General features: G+C 35.6%; 36 non-coding genes across 36 annotated transcripts; all 36 read right to left on the bottom strand.

Annotated features, from left to right (window-relative positions):
• Positions 1 to 169: 169 nt before the first annotated feature.
• On the bottom strand, positions 170 to 251 carry TRNAS-AGA. The gene has a single exon. It is a non-coding gene; the product is annotated as a tRNA-Ser (tRNA).
• Positions 252 to 547: 296 nt separating this feature from the next.
• Positions 548 to 629, bottom strand: TRNAS-UGA. Its single transcript has one exon. It is a non-coding gene; the product is annotated as a tRNA-Ser (tRNA).
• Positions 630 to 6,321: 5,692 nt separating this feature from the next.
• Positions 6,322 to 6,403, bottom strand: TRNAS-AGA. The gene has a single exon. It is a non-coding gene; the product is annotated as a tRNA-Ser (tRNA).
• A 145-nt stretch (positions 6,404 to 6,548) lies between these two features.
• On the bottom strand, positions 6,549 to 6,630 carry TRNAS-AGA. Its single transcript has one exon. It is a non-coding gene; the product is annotated as a tRNA-Ser (tRNA).
• Positions 6,631 to 6,775: 145 nt separating this feature from the next.
• On the bottom strand, positions 6,776 to 6,857 carry TRNAF-AAA. The gene has a single exon. It is a non-coding gene; the product is annotated as a tRNA-Phe (tRNA).
• A 1,278-nt stretch (positions 6,858 to 8,135) lies between these two features.
• TRNAS-AGA lies at positions 8,136 to 8,217 on the bottom strand. The gene has a single exon. It is a non-coding gene; the product is annotated as a tRNA-Ser (tRNA).
• An 831-nt stretch (positions 8,218 to 9,048) lies between these two features.
• Positions 9,049 to 9,130, bottom strand: TRNAS-AGA. The gene has a single exon. It is a non-coding gene; the product is annotated as a tRNA-Ser (tRNA).
• Positions 9,131 to 9,956: 826 nt separating this feature from the next.
• On the bottom strand, positions 9,957 to 10,038 carry TRNAS-AGA. The gene has a single exon. It is a non-coding gene; the product is annotated as a tRNA-Ser (tRNA).
• Positions 10,039 to 10,635: 597 nt separating this feature from the next.
• TRNAS-AGA lies at positions 10,636 to 10,717 on the bottom strand. Its single transcript has one exon. It is a non-coding gene; the product is annotated as a tRNA-Ser (tRNA).
• Positions 10,718 to 11,316: 599 nt separating this feature from the next.
• On the bottom strand, positions 11,317 to 11,398 carry TRNAS-AGA. The gene has a single exon. It is a non-coding gene; the product is annotated as a tRNA-Ser (tRNA).
• An 830-nt stretch (positions 11,399 to 12,228) lies between these two features.
• Positions 12,229 to 12,310, bottom strand: TRNAS-AGA. The gene has a single exon. It is a non-coding gene; the product is annotated as a tRNA-Ser (tRNA).
• Positions 12,311 to 12,907: 597 nt separating this feature from the next.
• Positions 12,908 to 12,989, bottom strand: TRNAS-AGA. The gene has a single exon. It is a non-coding gene; the product is annotated as a tRNA-Ser (tRNA).
• A 145-nt stretch (positions 12,990 to 13,134) lies between these two features.
• Positions 13,135 to 13,216, bottom strand: TRNAS-AGA. Its single transcript has one exon. It is a non-coding gene; the product is annotated as a tRNA-Ser (tRNA).
• A 145-nt stretch (positions 13,217 to 13,361) lies between these two features.
• TRNAS-AGA lies at positions 13,362 to 13,443 on the bottom strand. Its single transcript has one exon. It is a non-coding gene; the product is annotated as a tRNA-Ser (tRNA).
• A 1,720-nt stretch (positions 13,444 to 15,163) lies between these two features.
• Positions 15,164 to 15,245, bottom strand: TRNAS-AGA. The gene has a single exon. It is a non-coding gene; the product is annotated as a tRNA-Ser (tRNA).
• Positions 15,246 to 16,055: 810 nt separating this feature from the next.
• TRNAS-AGA lies at positions 16,056 to 16,137 on the bottom strand. Its single transcript has one exon. It is a non-coding gene; the product is annotated as a tRNA-Ser (tRNA).
• A 145-nt stretch (positions 16,138 to 16,282) lies between these two features.
• TRNAS-AGA lies at positions 16,283 to 16,364 on the bottom strand. Its single transcript has one exon. It is a non-coding gene; the product is annotated as a tRNA-Ser (tRNA).
• Positions 16,365 to 16,900: 536 nt separating this feature from the next.
• TRNAS-AGA lies at positions 16,901 to 16,982 on the bottom strand. Its single transcript has one exon. It is a non-coding gene; the product is annotated as a tRNA-Ser (tRNA).
• A 1,306-nt stretch (positions 16,983 to 18,288) lies between these two features.
• Positions 18,289 to 18,370, bottom strand: TRNAS-UGA. The gene has a single exon. It is a non-coding gene; the product is annotated as a tRNA-Ser (tRNA).
• A 145-nt stretch (positions 18,371 to 18,515) lies between these two features.
• On the bottom strand, positions 18,516 to 18,597 carry TRNAS-AGA. The gene has a single exon. It is a non-coding gene; the product is annotated as a tRNA-Ser (tRNA).
• A 145-nt stretch (positions 18,598 to 18,742) lies between these two features.
• TRNAS-UGA lies at positions 18,743 to 18,824 on the bottom strand. The gene has a single exon. It is a non-coding gene; the product is annotated as a tRNA-Ser (tRNA).
• A 594-nt stretch (positions 18,825 to 19,418) lies between these two features.
• On the bottom strand, positions 19,419 to 19,500 carry TRNAS-AGA. Its single transcript has one exon. It is a non-coding gene; the product is annotated as a tRNA-Ser (tRNA).
• Positions 19,501 to 20,061: 561 nt separating this feature from the next.
• TRNAS-AGA lies at positions 20,062 to 20,143 on the bottom strand. The gene has a single exon. It is a non-coding gene; the product is annotated as a tRNA-Ser (tRNA).
• A 372-nt stretch (positions 20,144 to 20,515) lies between these two features.
• TRNAS-UGA lies at positions 20,516 to 20,597 on the bottom strand. Its single transcript has one exon. It is a non-coding gene; the product is annotated as a tRNA-Ser (tRNA).
• Positions 20,598 to 21,203: 606 nt separating this feature from the next.
• TRNAS-AGA lies at positions 21,204 to 21,285 on the bottom strand. Its single transcript has one exon. It is a non-coding gene; the product is annotated as a tRNA-Ser (tRNA).
• Positions 21,286 to 21,846: 561 nt separating this feature from the next.
• TRNAS-AGA lies at positions 21,847 to 21,928 on the bottom strand. Its single transcript has one exon. It is a non-coding gene; the product is annotated as a tRNA-Ser (tRNA).
• A 334-nt stretch (positions 21,929 to 22,262) lies between these two features.
• Positions 22,263 to 22,344, bottom strand: TRNAS-AGA. The gene has a single exon. It is a non-coding gene; the product is annotated as a tRNA-Ser (tRNA).
• Positions 22,345 to 22,703: 359 nt separating this feature from the next.
• TRNAS-AGA lies at positions 22,704 to 22,785 on the bottom strand. The gene has a single exon. It is a non-coding gene; the product is annotated as a tRNA-Ser (tRNA).
• Positions 22,786 to 22,930: 145 nt separating this feature from the next.
• Positions 22,931 to 23,012, bottom strand: TRNAS-AGA. The gene has a single exon. It is a non-coding gene; the product is annotated as a tRNA-Ser (tRNA).
• A 145-nt stretch (positions 23,013 to 23,157) lies between these two features.
• On the bottom strand, positions 23,158 to 23,239 carry TRNAS-AGA. The gene has a single exon. It is a non-coding gene; the product is annotated as a tRNA-Ser (tRNA).
• Positions 23,240 to 23,800: 561 nt separating this feature from the next.
• On the bottom strand, positions 23,801 to 23,882 carry TRNAS-UGA. The gene has a single exon. It is a non-coding gene; the product is annotated as a tRNA-Ser (tRNA).
• A 216-nt stretch (positions 23,883 to 24,098) lies between these two features.
• Positions 24,099 to 24,180, bottom strand: TRNAS-AGA. Its single transcript has one exon. It is a non-coding gene; the product is annotated as a tRNA-Ser (tRNA).
• A 372-nt stretch (positions 24,181 to 24,552) lies between these two features.
• Positions 24,553 to 24,634, bottom strand: TRNAS-AGA. Its single transcript has one exon. It is a non-coding gene; the product is annotated as a tRNA-Ser (tRNA).
• Positions 24,635 to 24,779: 145 nt separating this feature from the next.
• Positions 24,780 to 24,861, bottom strand: TRNAS-UGA. The gene has a single exon. It is a non-coding gene; the product is annotated as a tRNA-Ser (tRNA).
• Positions 24,862 to 25,233: 372 nt separating this feature from the next.
• TRNAS-AGA lies at positions 25,234 to 25,322 on the bottom strand. Its single transcript has one exon. It is a non-coding gene; the product is annotated as a tRNA-Ser (tRNA).
• Positions 25,323 to 25,467: 145 nt separating this feature from the next.
• TRNAS-AGA lies at positions 25,468 to 25,549 on the bottom strand. The gene has a single exon. It is a non-coding gene; the product is annotated as a tRNA-Ser (tRNA).
• Positions 25,550 to 25,820: the final 271 nt, after the last annotated feature.

Here is a 25,820-nt window from a genome sequence, read left to right as displayed (position 1 = left end):
CGATAACCACTCCGCCACGCCCACTCTTGTCATTTAATTTTGACTTTTTTCCCAAATACTATTTATTAGTTGACAAAATTGGGGTAGAAGAACTAAATCAAACAAATCACTTGAAATTTGACATTAAATTCTTCTTTTAAATACAACCAATTGGGTGACAGCAAATAAACATGAGCGGCAGGATTCAAACCTACACGGGCAAAGCCCACATGATTTCTAGTCATGCCCGATAACCACTCCGGCATACCCACTCTTTACATTAAATTTTGACTTTTTTCCAAAATACTATTTTTTAGATGTCAAAATTGACAACAAAGAAACATGAGCGACAGGATTCGAACCTACGCGGGAAAAGCCCACATGATTTCTAGTCATGCCCAATAACCACTCCGGCACACCAATTTTAACAATAAATTTTGACTTTGTTTTTCCAAATACTATTTATTAGTTGACAAATTGGGGTAGAAAAACAAAATCAAACAAATCAATTGAAATTTGACGTTAAATTCTTCTCTTTAATACAACTTATTGGGTGACAGCAAAGAAACGTGAGCGGCAGGATTCAAACATGCGCGGGCAAAGCCCACATGATTTCAAGTCATGCCCGATAACCACTCCGGCACGCCCTCTCTTGTCATTTAATTTTGACTTTTTTTCCCAAATACCATTTATTAGTTGACTCTAGCGGAAGTATATAACATATAAAGTTTTTGTAAAAAAATTGTCAAAATGGAAGATTTGGTATTAACATTAAATTTTGACTTTTTCTCCAAATACTACTTATTAGTTGACAAAATTGGGGTAGAAGAACTAAATCAAACAAATCACTTGAAATTTAACATTAAATTCTTAATATCTTAAATACTACCTATTGGGTGACAACAAAGACACATGAGCAACAGGATTCGAACATACGCGAGTAAAGCCCACATGATTTCTAGTCATATCCAATAACCAATCCAACACGCCCACTCTTAAAATTAAATTTTGACTTTTTTTTTCCCAAATACTATTATTAGTTGACAAAATTCAGGTAGAAGAACTAAATCAAACAATTCACTTGAAATTTGTCATTAAATTCTTCTCTTAAATACTACCTGTTGGGTGACATCAAAGAATCGTGAGCGACAGGATTCGAACCTACGCAAGCAAAACCCACATGATTTCTAGTCATGCCCAATAACCACTCCGACACACCCACTCTTATCATTTAATATTGACTTTTTTCCCAAATACTATTTATTAGTTGACAAAATAGGGGTAGAAGAACTAAATCAAACAAATCAATTAAAATTTGACATTAAATTCTTCTTTTAAATACAAACTATTGGGTGACAGCAATGAAACGTTAGTTTCATGATTCGGACCTATGCGGGCAAAGCCCTCATGATTTCTAGTCATGCCCGATAAACACTCCGGCATGCCCACGCTTGACATTAAATTTTGAATTTTTTCCCAAATACTACTTATTAGTTTACAAAATTGGGGTAGAAGAACTATATCAAAAAAATCACTTGAAATTTGATATTAAATTCTTCTCCTAAATACTACCAATTGGGTGACAGTAAAGAAACATGAGCGGTAAGATTCGAACCTGCGCGGGCAAAGCCAACATGAAGTCTAGTCATGCCCAATAACCACTCCAGCACACCTACTCTTGGCATTAAATTTTGACTTTTTTCCTATATACTATTTATTACTTTACAAAATTGGGGTAGGAGAACTAAATCAAACAAATCAATTGAAATTTGACATTAAATTATTCTCTTAAATGCAACCTATTGGGTGACAGCAAAGAAACGTGAGCAACATGATTCGAACCTGTGCGGACAAAGCCCTCATTATTTCTAGTCATGCCCGATAAACACACTGGCATGCCCACTCTAGACATTAAATTTTGACTTTTTTCCCAAATACTATTTATTAGTTGACAAAATTGGGGTAGAAAAATGAAATCAAACAAATAAATTGAAATTTGACATTAAATTCTTCTCTTTAATACAACCTATTGGGTGAACCAAAGAAACGTGAGCGGCAGGATTCAAACCTGTGCGGGCAAAGCCCACATGATTATTGTCATGCCCGATAGCCACTTCGGCACGCCCACTCTTGACATTAAATTTTGACTTTTTTTCCAAATACTATTTATTAATTTACAAAATTGGGGTAGAAAATCTAAATCAAACAAATCAATTGAAATTTAACATTTAATTCTTGTCTTTAATAAAACCTGTTGGGTGACAGCAAAGAAACGTGAGCGGCACGATTTAAACCTGCGCAGGAAAAGCCCACATGATTTCTAGTCATGCCCGGTAACCACTCCGACACGCTCACTCTTGTCATTTAATTTTTACTTTTTTCCCAAATACTATTTATTAGTTGACAAAATTGACAGCAAAGAAACGTGAGCGGCAGGATTCGAACCTGCACGGGAAAAGCCCACATGATTACAGGCCATGCCCGATAACCACTCCAGCACGCCACTCTTGACAACAAATTTTGACTTTTTTTCCAAATACTATTTATTAGTTGTAAAAATTGGGGTAGAAAATTTAAATCAAACAAATCAATTGAATTTTGACGTTAAATTCTTCTCTTTAATACAACCAATTGGGTGACAGCAAAGAAACGTGTGCGGCAGGATTCAAACCTGCGCGGGCAAAACCCACATGATTTCTAGTCATGCCCGATAAACACTCCGGCATGCCCACGCTTGACATTAAATTTTAACTTTTTTCCCAAATACTACTTAATAGTTTACAAAATTGGGGTAGAAGAACTATATAAAAAAAATCACTTGAAATTTGATATTAAATTCTTCTCTTAAATACTACCAATTGGGTGACAGCAAAGAAACGTGAGCGATAAGATTCGAACTTGTGCGGGCAAAGCCAACATGAAGTCTAGTCATGCACGATAACCACTCCAGCACACCCACTCTTGGCATTAAATTTTGACTTTTTTCCAAAATACTATTTATTAGTTTACAAAATTGGGGTAGAAGAACTAAATCAAACAAATCAATTGAAATTTGACATTAAATTATTCTCTAAAATGCAACCTATTGGGTGACATCAAAGAAACGTGAGCAACATGATTCGAACCTGTGCGGGCAAAAACCTCATGATTTCTAGTCATGCCCGATAAACACACCGGCAAGCCCACTCTTGACATTAAATTTTGACTTTTTTCCAAAATACTACTTATTAGTTGACAAAATTGGGGTAGAAGAACTATATCAAACAAATCACTTGAAATTTGATATTATATTCTTCTCTTAAATACTACCTATTGGGTGACCGCATAGAAACGTGAGCGGCAGGATTCAATCCTACGCGGTCGAAACAGACATGATTTCTAGTCATGCCTGATAACCACTCCAGCACGCCCACTCTTGACATTAAATTTTGACTTTTTCCCCAAATACTATTTATTAGTTGTCAAAATTGGGGTCGAAGAACTAAATCAAACAAATCAATTGAAATTTGACATTAAATTTGTCTCTTAAATACAACCTATTGGGTGAAGCAAAGAAACATGAGCGACTGGACTTGAACCTGCGGGGGCAATGCCCATATGATTACTAGTCATTCTCGATAGCCACTCCGACACACCTACTGTTGACATTATATTTTGACTTTTTTCACAAATAATATTATTTGTTGACAAAATTGGGGTAGAAGAACTAAATCAAACAAATCACTTGAAATTTCACGTTAAATTTTTCTCTTAAATACAACCTATTTGGTGACAACAAAGAAATGTGAGCGATAGGATTAGAACCTGCGCGAGCAAAGCCGATATAATTTCTAGTCATACCCGAGAACCACTCTAGCACGCCCACTTTTAAACTTAAATTTTGCATTTTTTCCCAAATACTACTTATTAGTTGACAAAATTGGGGTAGAAGAACTAAATCAATCAAATCACTTGAAATTTGACATTAAATTCTTAATATCTTAAATACTACCTATTGGGTGACAACAAAGACACATGAGTAAATCACACATGATTTCTAGTCATATCCAATAACCAATCCTACACGCCCACTCTTGAAATTAAATTTTGACTTTTTTTCCCAAATACTATTATTAGTTGTCAAAATTGAGATAGAAGAACTAAATCAAACAAATCACTTGAAATTTGACATTAAATTCTTCTCTTAAATACTACCTATTGGGTGACATCAATGAAACGTGAGCGACAGGATCCGAACCTGCGCAGGCAAAGCCCACATGATTTTTGTCATGCTTAATAGCAACTCCGGCACGCCCACTCTTGACATTAAATTTTGACTTTTTTCCGAAATGCTATTTGTTAGTTAACAAAATTGGGGTAGAAGAACTAAATCAAACAAATCAATTGAAATTTAATATTAAATTCTTCTCTTAAATGCAACCTATTGGGTGACAGCAAAGAAACATGAGCAGTAACATTCGAACCTGTGCGGGCAAAGACCACATGATTTCTAGTCATGCCCGATAACCACTCCGGCATACCCACTCTTTACATTAAATTTTGACTTCAAAATTGGGTGCGGGCAAAAACCACATGATTTCTAGTCACGCCCGATAACCACTCCGGCATACCCACTCTTTACATTAAATTTTGACTTTTTTCCCAAATACTATTTATTAGTTGTCAAAATTGGGGTAGAAGAACTAAATCAAACAAATCACTGGAAATTTGATATTAAATTCTTCTCTTAAATACAACTTATTGGGTGTCAACAATGAACCGTGAGCAGCAGGATTCAAACCTACGCGGGCAAAGCCCACACTATTTCTAGTCATGCTCGATAACCACTCTAGCAAGCCCATTCTTGACATTAAATTTTGACTTTTTTCCCAAATATTATTATTTGTTGACAAAATAGTGGTAGAAGAACTAAATCAAACAAATCACTTGAAATTTGACCTTAAATTCTTCTCTTAAATACTACATATTGAGTGACATCAAAGAAATGTGAGCGACAGGATCCGAACCTGCGCGGGCAAAACCCACATGATTTCTAGTCATGCCTGATAACCACTCCGGCACGCCACTCTTGACATTAAATTTTGACTTTTTTCCCAAATACTATTTATTAGTTGACAAAATTGGGGTAGAAAAACTAAATCAAACAAATCAATTCAAATTTGACATTAAATTCTTTTCTTTACTACAACCTATTGGGTGACAGCAAAGAAACGTGAGTGGTAGGATTCAAACCTGCACGGGCAAAGCCCACATGATTTCTAGTTATGCCCGATAACCATTCCGGCACGTCCACTCTTGTCATTTAATTTTGACTTTTTTCCCAAATACTATTTATTATTTGACAAAATTGGGGTAGAAGAACTAAATCAAACAAATCAATTCATATTTGACATTAAATTCTTCTTTTAAATACAACCTATTGGATGACAGCAAAGAAACGTGAGCAGCAAGATTCGAGCCTGTGCGGGCAAAGCCCACATGATTTCTTCTCATGCCCAATAAACACTCCGGCATGCCCACTCTTTACATTAAATTTTGACTTTTTTCCCAAATAATATTATTTGTTGAAAAAATTGAGGTAGATGAACTAAATCAAACAAATCAGTTGAATTTTGACATTAAATTCTTCTCTTCAGTACAACCTATTGGGTGACATCAAAGAAACTTGAGCAGAAAGATTCAACCCTGCGCGTGAAAAGCCCACATGATTTCTAGTCATGCCCGATAACCACTCCGGCACGCCACTCTTATCATTAAATTTTGACTTTTTTCCCAAATACTAATTATTAGTTGACAAAATTGGGGTAGAAGAACTAAATAAAAAAAATCACTTGAAATTTGATATTAAATTCTTCTCTTAAATACTACCTATTGGGTGACAACAAAGAAACATGAGCAGCAAGATTCGAACCTGCGCAAGCAAAGCCCACATGATTTCTAGGCATGCCCAATAACCACTCCGGCATGCCCACTCTTGACGTTAAATTTTGACTGTTTTCCTAAATACTATTTATTATTTGACAAAATTCGGGTAGAAAAACTAAATCAAACAAATCACTTGAAATTTGACATTAAATTCTGCTGTTAACTACTACCGATTGGATGACATCAAAGAAACGTGAGCAGCAAGATTCAAACCTGCGCAGGAAAAGCCACATCATTTCTAGTCATGCCCGATAACCACTCCGGCACGCCACTCTTGACATTAAATTTTGACTTTTTTCCCAAATACTAATTATTAGTTGACAAAATTGGGGTAGAAGAACTAAATAAAAAAAATCACTTGAAATTTGATATTAAATTCTTCTCTTAAATACTACCTATTGGGTGACAACAAAGAAACATGAGCAGCAGGATTCGAACCTGCGCGAGTAAAGCACACATGATTTCTAGTCATGCCCGATAACCACTCTGGCACGCCCACTCTTAACATTAAATTTTGACTTTATTCCCAATTACTATTTATTAGTTGACAAAATTGGGGTAGAAGAACTAAATTAAATAAATCACTTGAAATTTGATATTAAATTCTTCTCTTAAATACTACCTATTGGGTGACAGCAAAGAAACGTGAGAAGCATGATTCGAACCTACGCGGGCAAAGCCCACATGATTTCTAGTCATGCCCGATAACCACTCCGGCACGCCCACCCTTAACATTAAATTTTGACTTTTTTTCCCAATACTATTTATTAGTTGACAAAATTGGGGTAGAAGGACTAAATAAAACAAATCAATTGAAATTTGATATTAAGTTCTTCTCGTAAATACTACCTATTGGGTGACAACAAAGAAACATGAGCAGCAAGATTTGAACCTGCGCGGGCAAAGCCCACATGAATTTTAGTCATGCCTGATAACCACTCCAGCACGCCCACTCTTAACATTAAATTTGGACTTTTTCCCAATTACTATTTATTAGTTGACAAAATTGGAGTAGAAAAACTAAATCAAACAAATAACTTGAAATTTGATATTAAATTCTTCTCTTTAATACTACTTATTTCGTGGCAGCAAAGAAACATAAGCAGCAAGATTCAAACCTACGCGAGCAAAGCCTACATGATTTCTAGTTATGCCCGATAACCACTCCGGCATGCCCTCTCTTGACATTAAATTTTGACTTTTTTCCTAAATACTATTTATCAGTTGACAAAATTTGTGTCGAAAAACTAAATCAAACAAATCACTTGAAATTTGACATTAAATTCTTCTGTTAACTACTACCGATTGGGTGACATCAAAGAAACGAGAGCAGCGATATTCAAACCTGCGCAGGAAAAGCCCACATGATTTCTAGTCATGCCCGATAACCACTCCGGCACGCCACTCTTGACATTAAATTTTGACTTTTTTCCCAAATAGTAATTGTTAGTTGACAAAATTGGGGTAGATGAACTAAATAAAAAAAATCACTTGAAATTTGATATTAAATTCTTCACTTAAATACAACCTATTGGGTGACAACAAAGAAACCTGAGCAGTAGGATTCAAACCTACGCGGGCAAAGCCCACATGATTTCTAGTCATGCCCGATAACCACTCCGGCGCGCCCACTCTTAACATGAAATTTTGACTTTATTCCTAAATAATACTTATTTGTTGACAAAATTTGGGTAGAAAAACTAAATCAAACAAATCACTTGAAATTTGACATTAAATTCTTCTGTTAATTACTACCGATTGGGTGACATCAAAGAAACGTGAGCAGCAAGATTCAAACCTACGCAGGAAAAGCCCACATGATTTTTAGTCATGCCCGATAACCACTCCGGCACGTCACTCTTGACATTAAATTTTGATTTTTTTTCCCAAATACTAATTATTAGTTGACAAAATTGGGGTAGAAGAACTAAATAAAAAAAATCACTTGAAATTTGATATTAAATTCTTCTCTTAAATACTACCTATTGGGTGATAACAAAGAAACTTGAGCAACAGGATTCGAGCCTGCACGGGTAGAGCTCCATTGATTTCTAGTCATGCCCAATAACGACTCCGGCACGCCCACTCTTAACATTAAATTTTGACTTTATTCCCAATTACAATTTATTAGTTGACAAAATTGGGGTATAATAACTAAATCAAACAAATCACTTGAAATTTGATATTAAATTCTTCTCTTAAATACTACATATTTGGTGACAGAAAAGAAACGTGAGCGGCAGGATTCAAACCTACGCGGGAAAAGCCCACATGATTTCTAGTCATGCCCAATAACCACTCCGGCACGCCCACTCTTAACATTAAATTTTGACTTTTTTTTCCAAATACTATTTATTAGTTGACAAAATTGGGGTAGAAGGACTAAATAAAACAAATATAATCAATTGAAATTTGATATTAAATTCTTCTCTTAAATACTACCTATTGGGTGACAACAAAGAAACATGAGCAGCAAGATTCGAACCTGCTCGGGCAAAGCCCACATTATTTCTAGTCATGCCCGATAACCATTCCAGCACGCCCACTCTTAAAATTAAATTTTGACTTTATTCCCAATTACTATTTCTTAGTTGATAAAATCGGGGTAGAAGAACTAAATCAAACAAATCACTTGAAATTTCATATTAAATTCTTCTCTTTAATACTACCTATTTGGTGACAGCAAAGAAAAGTGAGCGGCAAGATTCGAACCTACGCGAGTAAAGCCCACATGATTTCTAGTCATGCCCAATAATCACTCCGACACGCCCACTCTTGACATTAAATTTTGACTTTTTTCCTAAATACTATTTATTAGGTTACCAAATTTGGGTAGAAAAACTAAATCAAACAAATCACTTGAAATTTGACATTAAATTCTTCTGTTAACTACTATCGATTGGGTGACATCAAAGAAACGTGAGCAGCAAGATTCAAACCTGCGCAGGAAAAACCCACATGATTTCTAGTCATGCCCGATAACCACTCCGGCACGCCATTCTTGTCATTAAATTTTGACTTTTTTCCCAAATACTAATTATTAGTTGACAAAATTGGGGTAGAAGAACTAAATAAAAAAAATCACTTGAAATTTGATATTAAATTCTTCTCTTATATACTACCTATTGGGTGACAACAAAGAAACATGAGCAACAGGATTCGAACCTGCGCAAGCAAAGCCGACATGATTTCTAGTCATGCCCGATAACCACTCCGGCATGCCCACTCTTGACGTTAAATTTTGATTGTTTTCCTAAATACTATTTATTATTTGACAAAATTCGGGTAGAAAAACTAAATCAAACAAATCACTTGAAATTTGACATTAAATTCTTCTGTTAACTACTACCGATTGGATGACATCAAAGAAACGTGAGCAGCAAGATTCAAACCTGCGCAGGAAAAGCCCACATCATTTCTAGTCATGCCCGATAACCACTCCGGCACGCCACTCTTGACATTAAATTTTGACTTTTTTCCCAAATACTAATTACTAGTTGACAAAATTGGGGTAGAAGAACTAAATAAAAAAAAATCACTTGAAATTTGATATTAAATTCTTCTCTTAAATACTACCAACTGGGTGACAACAAAGAAACATGAGCAGCAGGATTCGAACCTGCGCAAGTAAAGCACATATGATTTCTAGTCATGCCCAATAACCACTCTGGCACACCCACTCTTAACATTAAATTTTGACTTTATTCCCAATTACTATTTATTAGTTGACAAAATTGGGGTAGAAGAACTAAATTAAATAAATCACTTGAAATTTGATATTAAATTCTTCTCTTAAATACTACCTATTGGGTGACAGCAAAGAAACGTGAGCGGCATGATTCAAACCTACGCGGGCAAAGCCCACATGATTTCTAGTCATGCCCAATAACCACTCCGCCACACCCACCCTTAACATTAAATTTTGACTTTTTTTCCCAATACTATTTATTAGTTGACAAAATTGGGGTAGAAGGACTAAATAAAACAAATCAATTGAAATTTGATATTAAGTTCTTCTCGTAAATACTACCTATTGGGTGACAACAAAGAAACGTGAGCAGCAAGATTTGAACCTGCGTAGGCAAAGCCCACATGAATTCTAGTCATGCCCGATAACCACTTCGGCACGCCCACTCTTAACATTAAATTTGGACTTTTTCCCAATTACTATTTATTAGTTGACAAAATTGGGGTAGAAGAACTAAATCAAACAAATAACTTGAAATTTGATATTAAATTCTTCTCTTTAATACTACTTATTTCGTGGCAGCAAAGAAACATGAGCAGCAAGATTCAAACCTACGCGAGCAAAGCCTACATGATTTCTAGTCATGCCCGATAACCACTCCGGCATGCCCTCTCTTGACATTAAATTTTGACTTTTTTCCTAAATACTATTTATCAATTGACAAAATTTGTGTCGAAAAACTAAATCAAACAAATCACTTGAAATTTGACATTAAATTCTTCTGTTAACTACTACCGATTGGGTGACATCAAAGAAACGAGAGCAGCAAGATTCAAACCTGCGCAGGAAAAGCCCACATGATTTCTAGTCATGCCCGATAACCACTCCGGCACGCCACTCTTGACATTAAATTTTGACTTTTTTCCCAAATAGTAATTATTAGTTGACAAAATTGGGGTAGATGAACTAAATAAAAAAAATCACTTGAAATTTGATATTAAATTCTTCTCTTAAATACTACCTATTGGGTGACAACAAAGAAACCTGAGCAGCAGGGTTCAAACCTACGCGGGCAAAGCCCACATGATTTCTAGTCATGCCCGATAACCACTCCGGCACGCCCACTCTTAACATGAAATTTTGACTTTTTTCCTAAATAATACTTATTTGTTGACAAAATTTGGGTAGAAAAACTAAATCAAACAAATCACTAGAAATTTGACATTAAATTCTTCTGTTAACTACTACCGATTGGGTGACATCAAAGAAACGTGAGCAGCAAGATTCAAACCTACGCAGGAAAAGCCCACATGATTTTTAGTCATGCCCGATAACCACTCCGGCACGTCACTCTTGACGTTAAATTTTGATTTTTTTTCCCAAATACTAATTATTAGTTGACAAAATTGGGGTAGAAGAACTAAATAAAAAAAATCACTTGAAATTTGATATTAAATTCTTCTCTTAAATACAACCTATTGGGTGACAACAAAGAAACGTGAGCAACAGGATTCGAGCCTGCACGGGTAGAGCTCCCTTGATTTCTAGTCATGCCCAATAACGACTCCGGCACGCCCACTCTTAACATTAAATTTTGACTTTATTCCCAATTACTATTTATTAGTTGACAAAATTGGGGTATAAGAACTAAATCAAACAAATCACTTGAAATTTGATATTAAATTCTTCTCTTAAATACTACCTATTTGGTGACAGAAAAGAAACGTGAGCGGCAGGATTCAAACCTACGCGGGAAAAGCCCACATGATTTCTAGTCATGCCCAATAACCACTCCGGCACGCCCACTCTTAACATTAAATTTTGACTTTTTTTCCAAATACTATTTATTAGTTGACAAAATTGGGGTAGAAGGACTAAATAAAACAAATATAATCAATTGAAATTTGATATTAAATTCTTCTCTTAAATACTACCTATTGGGTGACAACAAAGAAACATGAGCAGCAAGATTCAAACCTACGCGGATAAAGCCCACATAATTTCTAGTCATGCCCGATAACAATTCCAGCACGCCCACTCTTAAAATTAAATTTTGACTTTATTCCCAATTACTATTTCTTAGTTGATAAAATTGGGGTAGAAGAACTAAATCAAACAAATCACTTGAAATTTCATATTAAATTCTTCTCTTTAATACTACCTATTTGGTGACAGCAAAGAAAAGTGACCAGCAAGATTTGAACCTACGCGAGTAAAGCCCACATGATTTCTAGTCATGCCCGATAATCACTACGGCACGCCCGCTCTTGACATTAAATTTTGACTTTTTTCCTAAATACTATTTATTAGTTGACAAAATTTGGGTAGAAAAACTAAATCAAACAAATCACTTGAAATTTGACATTAAATTCTTCTGTTAACTACTACCGATTGGGTGACATCAAAGAAACGTGAGCAGCAAGATTCAAACCAGCGCAGGAAAAACCCACATGATTTCTAGTCATGCCCGATAACCACTCCGGCACGCCACTCTTATCATTAAATTTTGACTTTTTTCCCAAATACTAATTATTAGTTGACAAAATTGGGGTAGAAGAACTAAATAAAAAAAATCACTTGAAATTTGATATTAAATTCTTCTCTTAAATACTATCTATTGGGTGACAACAAAGAAATATGAGCAGCAGGATTCGAACCTGCGCAAGCAAAGCCCACATGATTTCTAGTCATGCCCAATAACCACTCCGGCATGCCCACTCTTGACGTTAAATTTTGACTGTTTTCCTAAATACTATTTATTATTTGACAAAATTCGGATAGAAAAACTAAATCAAACAAATCACTTGAAATTTGACATTAAATTCTTCTGTTAACTACTACCGATTGGATGACATCAAAGAAACGTGAGCAGCAAGATTCAAACCTGCGCAGGAAAAGCCACATCATTTCTAGTCATGCCCGATAACCAATCCGGCACGCCACTCTTGACAATAAATTTTGACTTTTTTCCCAAATACTAATTATTAGTTGACAAAATTGGGGTAGAAGAACTAAATAAAAAAAATCACTTGAAATTTGATATTAAATTCTTCTCTTAAATACTACCTATTGGGTGACAACAAAGAAACATGAGCAGCAGGATTCGAACCTGCCCAAGTAAAGCACACATGATTTCTAGTCATGCCCGATAACCACTCTGGCACGCCCACTCTTAACATTAAATTTTGACTTTATTCCCAATTACTATTTATTAGTTGACAAAATTGGGGTAGAAGAACTAAATTAAATAAATCACTTGAAATTTGATATTAAATTCTTCTCTTAAATACTACCTATTGGGTGACAGCAAAGAAACGTGAGCAGCATGATTCGAACCTACGCGGGCAAAGCCCACATGATTTCTAGTCATGCCCGATAACCACTCCGGCACGCCCACCCTTAACATTAAATTTTGACTTTTTTTCCCAATACTATTTATTAGTTGACAAAATTGGGGTAGAAGGACTAAATAAAACAAATCACTTGAAATTTGATATTTAATTCTTCTCGTAAATACTACCTATTGGGTGACAACAAAGAAACGTGAGCAGCAGGATTTGAACCTGCGCGGGCAAAGCCCACATGAATTCTAGTCATGCCTGATAACCACTCCAGCACGCCCACTCTTAACATTAAATTTGGACTTTTTCCCAATTACTATTTATTAGTTGACAAAATTGGGGTAGAAAAACTAAATCAAACAAATCACTTGAAATTTGATATTAAATTCTTCTCTTAAATACTACCTATTTGGGTGACAACAAAGAAACATGAGCGGCAAGATTCGAACCTGCGCGGGCAAAACCCACATCATTTCTAGTCATGCCCGATAACCACTCCGGCACGCCCACTCTTAACATTAAATTTTGACTATATTCCCAATTACTATTTATTAGTTGACAAAATTGGGGTAGAAGAACTAAATCAAACAAATCACTTCAAATTTGATTTTAAATTCTTCTCTTAAATACTACCTATTTGGAGACAACAAAGAAACATGAGCGACAAGATTTGAATCTACGCGGGCAAAGCCCACATGAATTCTAGTCATGCCCGATAACCACTCCGGCACGCCCACTCTTAACATTAAATTTTTACTTTTTTCCCAAATACTATTTATTAGTTGACAAAATTGGGGTAGAAGGACAAAATAAAACAAATCAATTGAAATTTGACATTAAATTCTTCTCTTAAATACAACTTATTGGGTGACAGCAATGTAATGTGAGCAGCATGATTTGAACCTGTGCGGGCAAAGCCCTCATGATTTCTAGTCATGCCCGATAAACACTCCGGCATGACCACTCTTGACATTAAATTTTGACTTTTTTCCCAAATACTATTTATTTGTTTACAAAATTAGGGTAGAAGAACTAAATCAAACAAATCACTTGAAATTTGACATTAAATTCTTCTCTTAACTACTACCTATTGGGTGACATCAAAGAAACGTGAGCAACAAGATTCAAACTTGCGCGGGAAAAGCCCACATGATTTCTAGTCATGCCTGATAACCACTCCGGCATGCCACTCTTGACATTAAATATTGACTTTTTTCCGAAATACTATATATTGGTTGACAAAATTGGTGTAGAAAAACTAAATCAAACAAATCAATTGAAATTTGACGTTAGATTCTTCTCTTTAATACAACCTATTGGGTGACAGCAAAGAAACGTGAGCGGCAGGATTCAAATTTGCGCGGGCAAAGCCCACATGATTTCTAGTTATGCCCGATAACCACCCCGGCACGCCCACTCTAATCATTTAATTTTGATTTTTTCCCCAAATACAATTTATTAGTTGACAAAATTGGGGTAGAAGAACAAAATCAAACAAATCAATTAAAATTTGACATTAAATTCTTCTTTTAAATACAACCTATTGAGTTACAGCAAAGAAATGTGAGCGGCAAGAATCAAACCAACACGGGCAAAGACCACAGGATTCCTAGTCATGCCCAATAACCACTCCGGCACGCCCACTCTTGGCATTAAATTTTGATTTTTTTCAGAAAAAATATTTATTAGTTTACAAAATTGGGGTAGAAGAACTAAATCAAACTAATCAATTGAAATTTTAAATTAAATTCTTCTCTTAAATACATCCTATTGGGTGATAGCAAAGAAACATGAGCTGCATGATTCGAACCTGCACGGGCAAAGCCCACATGATTTCTAGTTATGCCCGATAAACACTCCGACATACCCACTCTTGACATTAAGTTTTGACTTTTTTCCGAAATACTACTTGTTAGTTGACAAAATTGGGGTAGAAGAACTAAATCAAACAAATCACTTGAAATTTGATATTAAATTCTACCTATTGGGTGACAGCAAAGAAACGTGAGCGGCGAAATTCGAACCTGCCCAGGCAAAACCTTTATGATTTCTAGTCATGCCAGATAACCACTCCGGCACGCCCACTCTTAACATTAAATTTTGACTTTTTTCCTAAATACTATTTATTAGTTGACAAAATTGGGGTAGAAGAACTAAATAAAACAAAACAATAGAAATTTGACACTAAATTCTTCTCTTAAATACAACCTATTGGGTGACAGCAATGAAACGTGAGCAACATGATTCGAACCTGTGCGGGCAAAGCCCTCATGATTTCTAGTCATGCCCGATAAACACTCCGGCATGCCCACTCTTGACATTAAATTTTGACATTTTTCCCAAATACTAATTATTAGTTGACAAAATTGGGGTAGAAGAACTAAATAAAAAAAAATCACTTGAAATTTGATATTAAATACTACCATTTGGGTGACAGCAAAGAAAAGTGAGTGGCAGGATTCAAACCTGGGCAAAGCCCACATGATTTCTAGTCATGCCCGATAACCACTGCGGCACGCCCACTCTTAACATTAAATTTTGACTTTATTCCCAAATTCTATTTATTAGTTGACAAAATTGGGGTAGAAGAACTAAATCAAACAAATCACTTCAAATTTGATATTAAATTCTTATCTTAAATACAACCTATTTGGTGACAGCAAAGAAACGTGAGCAGCAGGATTTGAACCCACGCAAGCAAAGTCCACATGATTTCTAGTCAAGCCTGATAACCACTCCAGCACGCCCACTCTTGGCATTAAATTTTGACTTTTTTCCGAAATTATATTAATTAGTTTACAAAATTGGGGTAGAAAAACTAAATCAAACAAATCAATTGAAATTTGAAATTAAATTCTTCTCTTAAATACAACCTATTGTGTGATAGCAAAGAAACGTGAGCAGCATGATTCGAACCTGCGTGGGCAAAGCCCACATGATTTCTAGTTATGCCCGATAAACACGCCGGCATGCCCACTCTTGACATTAAATTTTGACTTTTTTCCCAAATACTACTTGTTAGTTGACAAAATTGGGGTAGGAGAACTAAATCAAACAAATCATTTGAAATTTGATACTAAATTCTTCCCTTAAATACTACCTATTTGGTGACAGCAAAGAAACGTGAGCGGCAGGATTTGAACCTGCACAGGCAAAGCCCACATTATTTCTAGTCATGCTCGATAACCACTCCGACACGCCCACTCTTAAAATTAAATTTTGACTTTATTCCCAAATTCTATTTGTTAGTTTTCAAAATTAGGGAAGAAGAACTAAATCAAACAAATCACTTGAAATTTGATATTAAATTCTTCTCTTAAATACAACCTATTTGTTGACAGCAAAGAAACGTGAGCGGCTGGATTCGAACCTGCGCGGGCAAAGCCCACATGATTTCTAGTCATGCCCAATAACCACTCCGACACGCCCACTCTTGGGGTTAAATTTTGATTTTTTTCCGAAATTATATGAATTAGTTTACAAGATTGGGGTAGAAGAACTAAATCAAACAAATCAATTGAAATTTGAAATTAAATTCTTCTCTTAAATACAACCTATTGGGTCATAGCGAAGAAACGTGAGCAGCATGATTCGAACCTGCGCGGGCAAAGCCCACAACACTCCGGCATGCCCACTCTTCCCAAATACTACTTGTTAGTTGAAAAAATTGGGGTAGAAGAACTAAATCAAACAAATCACTTGAAATTTAATATTAAATTCTACCTATTGGGTGACAGCATTAAAACGTGAGCGGCAAGATTCGAACCTACGCAAGCCCATATGATTTCTAGTCATGCCTGATAACCACTCCGGCACGCCCACTCTTAACATTAAAATTTGACTTTTTTCCCAAATACTATTTATTAGTTGACAAAATTGGGGTAGAAGAACTAAATAAAAAAAATCAATTGAAATTTGACACTAAATTCTTCTCTTAAATACAACCAATTGGGTGACAGCAATGAAACGTGAGCAACATGATTCGAACCTGTGCGGGCAAAGCCCTCATGATTTCTAGTCATGCCCGATAAACACTCCGGCATGCCCACTCGTTACTTTAAATTTTGACATTTTTCCCAAATTCTATTTATTAGTTGACAAAATTGGGTTAGAAGAACTAAATCAAACAAATCACTTGAAATTTGATATTAAATTCTTCTCTTAAATACAACCAATTTGATGACAGCAAAGAAACATGAGCAGCAAGATTCGAACCTGCACGGGCAAAGCCCACATGATTTCTAGTCATGCCCGATACCCACTCCAACACGCCCACTCTTGGTATTAAATTTTGACTTTTTTCCGAAATTATATTAATTAGTTTACAAAATTGGGGTAGAAGAACTAAATCAAACAAATCAATTGAAATTTGCAATTAAATTCTTCTCTTAAATACAACCTATTTGGTGATTGCTAAGAAACGTGAGCAGCATGATTCGAACCTGCGCGGGCAAAGCCCACATGATTTCAAGTTATACCCAGCCCACATGATTTCAAGTTATACCCGATAAACACTCCGGCATGCCCACTCTTGACATTAAATTTTGACTTTTTTCCCAAATACTACTTGTTAGTTGACAAAATTGGGGTAAGAGAACTAAATCATACAAATCACTTGAAATTTGATATTAAATTCTTCTCTTAAATACTACCTATTGGGTCACAGCAAAGAAACGTGAGCGACAAGATTTGAACCTTCACGGGCAAATCCCACATGATTTCTAGTCATGCACAATAACCACTCCGACACGCCCACTCATAACATTAAATTTTGACTTTATTCCCAATTTCTATTTATTAGTTTACAAAATTGGGGTAGAAGAACTAAATCAAACAAATCACTTGAAATTTGATATTAAATTCTTCTCTTAAATACTACCTATTTGGTGACAGCAAAGAAACATGAGCGGCAGGATTCAAACCTACACAGGCAAAGCCCACTTGATTTCTAGTCATGCCCGATAACCACTCCGGCACGCCCACCCTTAACATTAAATTTTGACTTTTTTCCCAAATACTATTTATTAGTTGACAAAATTGGGGTAGAAGAACTAAATAAAAAAAATCAATTGAAATTTGACACTAAATTCTTCTTTTAAATACAACCTATTGGGTGACAGCAATGAAACGTGAGCAACATGATTCGAACCCGTGCGGGCAAAACCCTCATGATTTCTAGTCATGCCCGATAAACACTCCGGCACACCCACTCTTAACATTAAATTTTGACTTTTTTCCCAAATACTATTTATTTGTTTACAAAATTGGGGTAGAAGAACTAAATCAAACAAATCATTTGAAATTTGATATTAAATTCTTCTCTTAAATACAACCTATTTGGTGACAGCAAAAAAACGTGAGCGGCATGATTCGAACCTGCGCGGGCAAAGCCCACATGATTTCAAGTTATGCCCGATAAGCACTCCGGCATGCCCACTCTTGACATTAAATTTTGACTTTTTTTCCAAATACTACTTGTTAGTTGAAAAAATTGAGGTAAGAGAACTAAATCAAACAAATCACTTGAAATTTGATATTAAATTCTTCTCTTAAATACTACCTATTGGGTGACAACAAAGAAACGTGAGCGACAAGATTCGAACCTACACGGGCAAATCCCACATGATTTCTAGTCATGCACGATAACCACTCCGACACGCCCACTCTTAACATTAAATTTTGACTTTATTCCTAATTTCTATTTATTAGTTGACAAAATTGGGGTAGAAGAACTAAATCAAACAAATAACTTGAAATTTGATATTAAATTCTTCTCTTAAATACTACCTATTTGTTGACAGCAAAGAAACGTGAGCGGCAGGATTCAAACCTACACGGGCAAAGCCCACATGATTTCAAGTCATGCCCGATAACCACTCCGGCACGCCCACTCTTAAAATTAAATTTTGACTTTTTTCCTAAATACTATTTATTAGTTGACAAAATTGTGGTAGAAGAATTAAATAAAAAAAAATCACTTGAAATTTGATATTAAATACTACCAATTGGGTGACAGCAAAGAAACGTGAGCGGCAGGGTTCGAACCTGCGCGGGCTTAGCCCACATGATTTCTAGTTATGCTCAATAACCACTCCACCACACCCACTCTTAACATTAAATTTTGACTTTATTCCCAAATGCTATTTATTAGTTGACAAAATTGGGGTTGAAGAACTAAATCAAACAAATCACTTGAAATTTGATATTAAATTCTTCTCTTAAATACAACCTACTTGGTGACAGCAAAGAAACGTGAGCGGCAGGATTCGAACCTCGAACCTGCGCGGGCAAAGCCCACATGATTCCTATCCATGCCCGATAACCACTCCGGCACGCCCACTCATAACATTAAATTTTGACTTTATTCCCAAATTCTATTTATTAGTTGACAAAATATGGTTAGTAGAACTAAATCAAACAAATCACTTGAAATTTGATATTAAATTCTTCTCTTAAATACAACCTATTTGGTGACAACAAAGAAACATGAGCGGCAGGATTCGAACCTGCGCGGGCAAAGCCCACATGATTTCTAGTTATGCCCGATACCCACTCCGGCACGCCCACTCTTGGCATTAAATTTTGACTTTTTTCCGAAATTATATTAATTAGTTTACAAAATTGGGGTAGAAGAACTAAATCAAACAAATCAATTGAAATTTGAAATTAAATTCTTCTCGTAAATACAACCTATTGGGTGATAGATAAGAAACGTGAGCAGCATGATTCGCACGATAAACACTCCGGCACGCCCACTCTTGACATTAAATTTTGACTTTTTTCCCAAATACTACTTGGTAGTTGACAAAATTGGGGTAAGAGAACTAAATCAAACAAATCACTTGAAATTTGATATTAAATTCTTCTCTTAAATACTACCAATTGGGTGACAACAAAGAAACGTGAGGGACAAGATTCGAACCTACACGGGCAAATCCCACATGATTTCTAGTCATGCACGATAACCACTCCGGCACGCCCACTCATAACATTAAATTTTGACTTTATTCCCAAATACTATTTATTAGTTGACAAAATTGGGGTAGAAGAACTAAATCAAACAAATCACTTGAAATTTGATATTAAATTCTTCTCTTAAATACAACCTATTTGGTGAAAGCAAAGAAATGTGAGCGGCAGGATTCAAACCTGCGCGGGCAAAGCCCACATGATTTCTAGTCATGCTCGATAACCACTCTGGCACACGCACTCTTAACATTAAATTTTGAATTTATTCCAAAATTCTATTTATTAGTTGACAAAATTGGGATAGAAGAACTAAATCAAACAAATCACTTGAAATTTGATATTAAATTCTTCTTTTAAATACAACCTATTTGGTGACAGCAATGAAACATGAGCAACATGATTCGAACCTGTGCGGGCAAAACCCTCATGATTTCTAGTCATGCTCGATACCCACTCCAGCACGCCCACTCTTGGTATTAAATTTTGACTTTTTTCCGAAATTATATTAATTAGTTTACAAAATTGGGGTAGAAGAACTAAATCAAACAAATCAATTGAAATTTGCAATTAAATTCTTCTCTTAAATACAACCTATTGGGTCATAGCGAAGAAACGTGAGCAGCATGATTCGAACCTGCGCGGGCAAAGCCCACATGATTTCAAGTTATACCCGATAAACACTCCGGCATGCCCACTCTTAACATTAAATTTTGACTTTTTTCCCAAATACTACCTTGTAGTTAACAAAATTGGGGTAAGAGAACTAAATCAAACAAATCACTTGAAATTTGATATTAAATTCTTCTCTTAAATACTACCTATTGGGTGACATCAAAGAAACGTGAGCAGCAAGATTCAAACCTACACGGGCAAATCCCACATGATTTCTAGTTATGCTCGATAACCACTCCGCCACACCCACTCTTAACATTAAATTTTGATTTCATTCCCAAATACTATTTATTAGTTGACAAAATTGGGGTAGAAGAACTAAATCAAACAAATCACTTGAAATTTGATATTTAATTCTTCTCTTAAATACAACCTATTTGGTGACAGCAAAGAAACGTGAGCGGCCGGATTCAAACCTCGAACCTGCGCGGGCAAAGCCCACATGATTTCTAGCCATGCCCGATAACCACTCCGGCACGCCCACTCATAACATTAAATTTTGACTTTATTCCCAAATTCTATTTATTAGTTGACAAAATATGGTTAGAAGAACTAAATCAAACAAATCACTTGAAATTTAATATTAAATTCTTCTCTTAAATACAACCTATTTGGTGACAGCAAAGAAACGTGAGCGGCAGGATTCGAACCTGCGCGGGCAAAGCCCACATGATTTCTAGTTATGCCCAATACCCACTCCGGCACGCCCACTCTTGGCATTAAATTTTGACTTTTTTCCGAAATTATATTAATTAGTTTTCAAAATTGGGGTAGAAGAACTAAATCAAACAAATCAATTGAAATTTGAAATTAAATTCTTCTCCTAAATACAACCTATTGGGTGATAGCAAAGAAACGTGAGCAGCATGATTCGCACGATAAACACTCCGGCATGCCCACTCTTGACATTAAATTTTGACTTTTTTCCCAAATACAACTTGGTAGTTGACAAAATTGGGGTAAGAGAACTAAATCAAACAAATCACTTGAAATTTGATATTAAATTCTTCTCTTAAATACAACCTATTGGGTGACAGCAAAGAAACGTGAGCGAAAAGATTTGAACCTACACGGGCAAATCCCACATGATTTCTAGTCATGCACGATAACCACTCCGGCACGCCCACTCATAACATTAAATTTTGACTTTATTCCCAATTTCTATTTATTAGTTGACAAAATTGGGGTAGAAGAACTAAATCAAACAAATCACTTGAAATTTGATATTAAATTCTTCTCTTAAATACAACCTATTTGGTGACAACAAAGAAACATGAGCAGCAGGATTCGAACCTGCGCGGGCAAAGCCCACATGATTTCTAGTTATGCCCGATACCCACTCCGGCACGCCCACTCTTGGCATTAAATTTTGACTTTTTTCCGAAATTATATTAATTAGTTTACAAAATTGGGGTAGAAGAACTAAATCAAACAAATCAATTGAAATTTGAAATTAAATTCTTCTCGTAAATACAACCTATTGGGTGATAGCAAAGAAACGTGAGCAGCATGATTCGCACGATAAACACTCCGGCACGCCCACTCTTGACATTAAATTTTGACTTTTTTCCCAAATACTACTTGGTAGTTGACAAAATTGGGGTAAGAGAACTAAATCAAACAAATCACTTGAAATTTGATATTAAATTCTTCTCTTAAATACTACCAATTGGGTGACAACAAAGAAACGTGAGCGACAAGATTCGAACCTACACGGGCAAATCCCACATGATTTCTAGTCATGCACGATAACCACTCCGGCACGCCCACTCTTAACATTAAATTTTGACTTTTTTCCCAAATACTATTTAATAGTTGACAAAATTGTGGTAGAAGAACTAAATAAAAAAAATCACTTGAAATTTGATATTAAATACTACCAATTGGGTGACGGCAAAGAAACATGAGCGGCAAGGTTCGAACCTGCGCGGGCAAAACCCACATGATTTCTGGTTATACTCGATAACCACTCCGCCACACCCACTCTTAACATTAAATTTTGACTTTATTCCCAAATACTATTTATTAGTTGACAAAATTGGGGTAGAAGAACTAAATCAAACAACTCACTTGAAATTTGATATTAAATTCTTCTCTTAAATACAACCTATTTGGTGACAGCATAGAATCGTGAGCGGCAGGATTTGAACCTGCACGGGAAAAACCCACATGATTTCTAGTCATGCCCGATAACCACTCCGGCACACCCACTCTTAACATTAAATTTTGACTTTTTTCCCAAATACTATTTATTTGTTTACAAAATTGGGGTAGAAGAACTAAATCAAACAAATCACTTGAAATTTGATGTTAAATTCTTCGCTTAAATACAACTAATTTGGTGACAGCAAAGAATCATGAGCGGCAGGATTTGAACCTGCGCAAGCAAAGCCCACATGATTTCTAGTCATGCCCGATAACCACTCCGGCACGCCCACTCTTAACATTAAATTTTGACTTTATTCCCAAATACTATTTATTAGTTGACAAAATTGGGGTAGAAGAACTAAATCAAGCAAATCACTTGAAATTTGATATTAAATTCTTCTCTTAAATACAACTAATTTGGTGACAGCAAAGAATCATGAGCGGCAGGATTTGAACCTGCGCGGGTAAAGCCCACATGATTTCTAGTCATGCCCGATAACGACTCCGGCACGCCCAATCTTGGCATTAAATTTTGACTTTTTTCTGAAATTATATTAATTAGTTTACAAAATTGGAGTAGAAGAACTAAATCAAACAAATCAATTGAAATTTGCAATTAAATTCTTCTCTTAAATACAACCTATTGGTTGATAGCAAAGAAACGTGAGCAGCATGATTCGCACGATAAACACTCCGGCATGCCCATTCTTGACATTAAATTTTGACTTTTTTCCCAAATACTACTTGTTAGTTGACAAAATTGGGGTAAGAGAACTAAATCAAACAAATCACTTGAAATTTGATATTAAATTCTTCTCTTAAATACTACGTTTTGGGTGACAGCAAAGAAACGTGAGCGACAAGATTCGAACCTACACGGGCAAATCCCACATGATTTCTAGTTATGCTCGATAACCACTCCACCACACCCACTCTTGGCATTAAATTTTGACTTTATTCCCAAATAATATTTATTAGTTGACAAAATATGGTTAGAAGAACTAAATCAAACAAATCACTTGAAATTTGATATTAAATTCTTCTCTTAAATACAACCTATTGGGTGATAGCAAAGAAACGTGAGCAGCATGATTCGAACCTGCGCGGGCAAAGCCCACACGATTTCAAGTTATGCCCGATAAACACTCCGGCATGCCCACTCTTGACATTAAATTTTGACTTTTTTCCCAAATACTACTTGTTAGTTGACAAAATTGGGGTATGAGAACTAAATCAAACAAATCACTTGAAAATTTTCCCAAATACTACTTGTTAGTTGATAAAATTGGGGTATGAGAACTAAATCAAACAAATCACTTGAAATTTGATATTAAATTCTTCTCTTAAATACAACCTATTTGGTGACAGCAAAGAAACGTGAGCGGCAGGATTTGAACCTGCACGGGTAAAACCCACATGATTTCTAGTCATGCCCGATAACCACTCCGGCACACCCACTCTTAACATTAAATTTTGACTTTTTTCCCAAATACTATTTATTTGTTTACAAAATTGGGGTAGAAGAACTAAATCAAACAAATCACTTGAAATTTGATATTAAATTCTTCTCTTAAATACAACCTATTTGGTGACAACAAAGAAACGTGAGCGAGAGGATTCAAACCTGCGCAGGCAAAGCCCACATGATTTCTAGTCATGCCCGATAACCACTCCAACACGCCCACTCTTAACATTAAATTTTGACTTTATTCCCAAATACTATTTATTAGTTGACAAAATTGGGGTAGAAGAACTAAATCAAGCAAATCACTTGAAATTTGATATTAAATTCTTCTCTTAAATACAACTAATTTGGTGACAGCAAAGAATCATGAGTGGCAGGATTTCAACCTGCGCGGGTAAAGCCCACATGATTTCTAGTCATGCCCGATAACCACTTCGGCACGCCCACTCTTGGCATTAAATTTTGACTTTTTTCTGAAATTATATTAATTAGTTTACAAAATTGGAGTAGAAGAACTAAATCAAACAAATCAATTGAAATTTGCAATTAAATTCTTCTCTTAAATACAACCTATTTGGTGATAGAAAAGAAACGTGAGCAGCATGATTCGAACCTGCACGGGCAAAGCCCACATGATTTCAAGTTATACCCGATAAACACTCCGGCATGCCCACTCTTGACATTAAATTTTGACTTTTTTCCCAAATACTACTTGGTAGTTGACAAAATTGGGGTAAGAGAACTAAATCAAACAAATCACTTGAAATTTGATATTAAATTCTTCTCTTAAATACTACCTTTTGGGTGACAGCAAAGAAACGTGAGCGATAAGATTTGAACCTACACGGGCAAATCCCACATGATTTCTAGTTATGCTCGATAACCACTCCGCCACACCCACTCTTAGCATTAAATTTTGACTTTATTCCCAAATACTAGTTATTAGTTGACAAAATTGCGGTAGAAGAACTAAATCAAACAAATCACTTGAAATTTGATATTAAATTCTTCTCTTAAATACAACCTATTTGGTGACAACAAAGAAACGTGAGCGGCAGGATTCGAACCTCGAACCTGCGCGGGCAAAGCCCACATGATTTCTAGCCATGCCCGATAACCACTCCGGCACGCCCACTCATAACATTAAATTTTGACTTTATTCCCAAATTCTATTTATAAGTTGACAAAATATGGTTAGAAGAACTAAATCAAACAAATCACTTGAAATTTGATATTAAATTCTTCTCTTAAATACAACCTATTTGGTGACAGCAAAGAAACGTGAGCGGCAGGATTCAAACCTGCGCGGGCAAAGCCCACATGATTTCTAGTTATGCCCGATACCCACTCCGGCACGCCTACTCTTGGCATTAAATTTTGACTTTTTTCCGATATTATATTAATTAGTTTACAAAATTGGGGTAGAAGAACTAAATCAAACAAATCAATTGAAATTTGAAATTAAATTCTTCTCTTAAATACATCCTATTGGGTGATAGCAAAGAAACGTGAGCAGCATGATTCGCACGATAAACACTCCGGCATGCCCACTCTTGACATTAAATTTTGACTTTTTTCCCAAATACTACTTGTTAGTTGACAAAATTGGGGTAAGAGAACTAAATCAAACAAA

Source organism: Ipomoea nil, unplaced genomic scaffold (assembly GCF_001879475.1).
Source record: "Ipomoea nil cultivar Tokyo-kokei standard unplaced genomic scaffold, Asagao_1.1 scaffold2283, whole genome shotgun sequence".
NCBI classification, from domain to species: Eukaryota; Viridiplantae; Streptophyta; class Magnoliopsida; order Solanales; family Convolvulaceae; genus Ipomoea; species Ipomoea nil.
This window is presented reverse-complemented; position numbering and strand designations above follow the sequence as displayed.